Raw genomic sequence first — 4,993 nt, 5'->3', positions numbered from 1 at the left:
TACGGGCCCATACTACCTTCCACATCTATCCGTACTTTCCTAAAGAACTTCCTCAACTCCACCAAGTCCCTTCTACTACTACTGCTGATCTCATGCTAATCTCATCCTAGGTTTGCCCTAGGGTAATCACCAACCCACTCTCCGCCATCAGCTGCATAAGAAGTCCCTTCTATCTCCCCCTAACTAGCTCGCGAATACCATTACATATCACTAAGACTAAATAATTCTTCGAATGAGAGGTCCTACCCTACCACGGCTAGACTCAGACGAGAGTTGCGGAATAGAGATAAACCTTGTTGGGTTTTGAGCATGCTAACACTCCTATGGTGTACATGCAACCCTATAAACCTTGGATCTATGTTTTCTCTATTATACATGCAAATATTAACTATTCCAAGGTTTCATCCTAACTAGCATATTATGAAGCACCTATACTACAAAGTTCTAGTTAGATGACATACCTTTTGATGTAGCTTGATGTCTTCAAGCTTTAAGAGCTTAGCCCCAATAGTGTGGAAGCCTCAAATGGAATCACAAATCACCAAAACACCTTGGAAGAACTTGAGAGAATATGTATGCACACTAAAATCGGCCCACTCTTATTTTCACACACTTGTGCCAATTTTGTGAGCCAAGGACCCCTTTATATATTATGGAGGATTAGGGTTACATCCATGTAAACCCTAATACCCATGACCTTTCATTTACATAGGATCCATGGGTTAAAAGCTCCATGGACCATCCATGAAAGCTTAGCCCAACCTAAATGAACTTGGCCCATTCCATATATATAAGAGTCCATATTTAATTGGTTCTTTTTGATCACTTAATTAATTCTAAATTAATTCTTGATCAATACTAATTAAATAATATGATTCCATATTAATATATTAGAACTTATAATATATTAATATAAATCATAAATATACTATTCTCAAAAGACTATCCATATAAATTGTGTCGGTGAAGTGCAACCCAAATGGACCATGCCGGGTCGGGTCAAGTACATACCAAATATAGTTATGGACTTAGACATTAATCCAATAGTCTCCCACTTGGATAAGTCTAAAACTATTATTGAGTATGACTTCAACACCTAACTGGCAATCGTAGCTCTTAAAGCCGTTGTCGAACTCTGACCTTGTCAATGACTTGTCCATTAGATAAGGGATCATATATTCCTCCATTCTAGATAACATATGGACTGAGACATGGATTATAATCATTCTCTCTGTCCATTTGTTGTTTCCCGATTTTCGATTTATGATGACTAACTGATTGAACAGATCAAATCAGTCTTGGCTTGGCCAAGCACTCACATGTGTCATCGCTAAATCATCGAGGGGCCCACAGATATCGCTTTTATCCCGAAGGTAAAAGGAATGGATAAACTTCAACTCATATGGCTTGTTCTACTACTTGTTGAATCATACACAAAGGCACGTTTTATAACATCGAGTTACCAATGCGTTTTCGTGCAATCAATGTATAACCAACTCATAGTAACAACTCATATCTCTAGGTTTGAAGAATATAAGATATTATCGTCTCATGATCACTCGTGATAAAATCCATTAAGTGATTCAAATGAGCGCGGGTTGAATCCAATACTCAGAACTTATGAGCACTCATGAGTGTTGTAGCACCACTTTGTCCACCAACTTGGACCTCTACAAACCAACCCATGACAGTCTTGATTCATATCTACTTCCAACATATGACCGACTGTGGATGGTTTGAATAACTTAATCATTCAGGAAGAGCGACTTAGTTATTCTGGAAGTCAAAACATGCAAAGTGAAACACAAGAATAAATGAATCAAATATGGTATCAAACCCTATGAATATAAATAAACACTTTTATTTATCACCATACTGATTACTCATTATTCATTGTTTTGGTTTTATCAACTTTATACTTGAATTAAAAACACTAGTTGTCCCATGCTCCAAGCATGTACACTATGTTTTTCTTAAACAATAGTTTTGCCATACACCAAGTATGCACTCTATGTTTGTCTATGATCCTTACTTTGTGAAATAAACCAATTGAACATAATTTCAATGATTCTAATTTCACACTCCTAAATCCTTATCGAAAAACGTGAGAATTTCAAATTCCTATCATTTATCGAAATCTGTTTAGATTTTAAACTTATATGCATTGACCCTCCTGTAATGAATATGTACAAAGTCACAAAGACTTGTCAACAGTCATTATAAGGTATTCCAATGGAGATCAACTCCATGGAAACTAAGTCTCATATTCAAAGTACATTGCTTTGGACATGCTTCTTGCATTAAGTTTTCTAATCTTACACAGATAACTTCCACCTATGGAGACAAGTCCATATTCTCATTTTGACTATCACTTCTGAATAAGAGATGCCTCTTTTCAGAATATGTCAATATGGTCCTTCCAAAATTAGCACTATACTTCCAACTGTCCCTGAGCAACCAATCTTTGGTAAACCTCAGATTGTCCTCGACAATTGCTTAATCATTTTAGTCATATCCAATTCTAGACATTTTTCCTTCTTAATGCCTCTGGGCATTTGGAAAAATTTAGAAATAACAAATATTATAGCACATGCAATCGATCCTGTACCCAAAGCAAATGGTACATGATTCATGATGTCTCACATAAAGACATGATTCTAGACCAGTCTTTTGCTACAATATTTTTATTTGCCATGCTTTCAAAATTTGACTATGAAGAGGGATGCAGTAATCATAATCGAATTTTGAGAACGCAATATATAGAATTTCCTTAAGTTGAACCAATCCAACATGAAATTCATATATATATTCTTGACTAAAGATGATTAAGGTCTCAATCTAAGCCTTTAGAACTGAAATGAAGTATATCCTCTCCCTTAATTATAACAAAACAACTTTTTCAATCCCTGCAGCCTCATGAATTAAAACTTTTGTTTTCTATAATTAACATTGCTAACTTGCAATACTTATCATAATTATCATGCTCCCACTAACATGATGATTATTAGCATAACACTTATGCTCCCACTAGCTTTGACATGTACTCAGAAATCAGCTGGACTTCTAGAAATCAATACTTTATTGACTTTCTTACCAAAGTTCAGATTTCTGATACGAGATGCTTTGATAAAACTTTATCAAAATCATACACCTTTCCTTAGATAGCATGCATGTGTGTCTAAACAATTTCAGAACTATGGAAAGGGATGCCGTAATCATAGTCTCGATTGTTTAGACCTTTTGCCACCTGCTTCAAATCTACTTGGTGGAAGTGTTTCCTCACCATCATTTTCATGAATCGGAGAGAAACCTTATGACCCTTAGATTTTATGGTGTATGTGTTCTTATCCATGTGAATCGTCAAAACCATAGTCACAAGACAAGGATAATGACAAATCCAAACTCATATGGACTGAACTTATGCAATCTTAACTTCTTGCCACCTGGCAGTACAAGGCCTGCCATTGCTTCCAAGTTGTTATGCAACCAATTGAGAACTTTCGGGACTCCTATGCAAAGCCAACTTTAACTGGAATGGGAACAGAATATGTCAACACGATAGGTTATAAACCTCAAGTCGTGTGCTAGTGAAGAACCTCAGGTTTTATTCTTGATTAGTTCTTGAAATTCTTTTTAGGATCTGTAAGACTCCCACTGTCCTCTTGACATATAAGACTATCTTGCCAAATATTCAAGAGATAGTGCGGATTCTTTATCAAGACAAACACTTCACACAATTGGCCTTAGTTGGTCTTTGTTTTATCCAAAACATCACAACTTACCAATTTCAAATGTACAAGAGTAGGACACTTTTACTCTTACATTTGACAAGTGTTTTAAACCTTTCTTTAAGATATGTCACTCAAGTTACAATCTTGGAGTATGACTCTAAGAATTGTTTTTGGAACGAAGTATGACTCATCTTCCTGATCTAACAATTTTAACAATTCATGACTCCTCTTCTTAGTCATAAGAATGCACTAAGATGACCTTTAGAGGACTAATTGTGATATGATTTCTAAATCATTAAGATGATCACAAACATGATACTAAAGTACTCTCCCATCTTTTCAGATTTGAGAAACTTTTATCTTTCTGCCTAATTTGATTCTTCCCATTCGTTCTGCCATACATTGAGATTTTTCCATTGTTTCAGAATTATACTTAAACTTGTAAGTATAACCATATTTACTAAACTTTAGTAAATCAAATAGTCTTAACGAGCTTTGTGGTGGACATTACCGGTGCAGAAGAATGTGTACTCGATCCCTTTAGTCCTTCACTTGACTCACACATCCATGTGAACAAGTAATTAGTCTTGATTTTCCAATGCTTGAAAGTTCTCATTCATCATACTATTCAACTTGCATGATTCCAAGTTTCGGTCCAATTGAAACTTGGGTGATGAGGAACTTTCCTGATTTGGTAAATTTAGACACTACCACAAATGAAAGAATCAAATCCATTTTCCAATATTGCTGTCAGTGGAATCATATAAGCAACAATTTTCCACAAATGCCATTGTAAGGATACTTCAAATAAATAAAATTAAACAATTTTCTTTTATTTTAAAACTTTACGGAAAAACTTATCCTTACAATCCACATGGAAAATTGTTGCTATCTATTCCTTAGCAATATATCATAACTTCTTAAGCAACTGCTCAAAATTCTGATGCGATCGAAATCCACCTTCGCGATCAGAATCAGCATATACTTCCTTTAAGATTTCTCTCTATTCTTTGATTCTTAAAACATCAACATGTGACCCAGTCACATCATTTAATGAGGATCTCAGAATAGAACTTAACAGAGTTAGATAATGGGATCTACCTGATGTAGAGTCAAACTTATTGACTTTAACATCCTTAGGTAAATTTGGCAGCTTTACAATCAACGCCCCTTCCTTTGGCAAAATAAACATATGGACCCTTTGGTAATGGGACTATCTCAGACTTAGCCTTTCTCTTTACCATTTGGTCAACCGGGTTGAC

Source organism: Lactuca virosa, chromosome 1 (genome assembly GCF_052849685.1).
Source record: "Lactuca virosa cultivar CGN04683 chromosome 1, Lactuca_virosa_CGN04683_v6, whole genome shotgun sequence".
Classification (NCBI taxonomy): domain Eukaryota; kingdom Viridiplantae; phylum Streptophyta; class Magnoliopsida; order Asterales; family Asteraceae; genus Lactuca; species Lactuca virosa.
The sequence above is the reverse complement of the archived record's forward strand: the minus strand, read 5'-3'. Positions refer to the sequence as shown.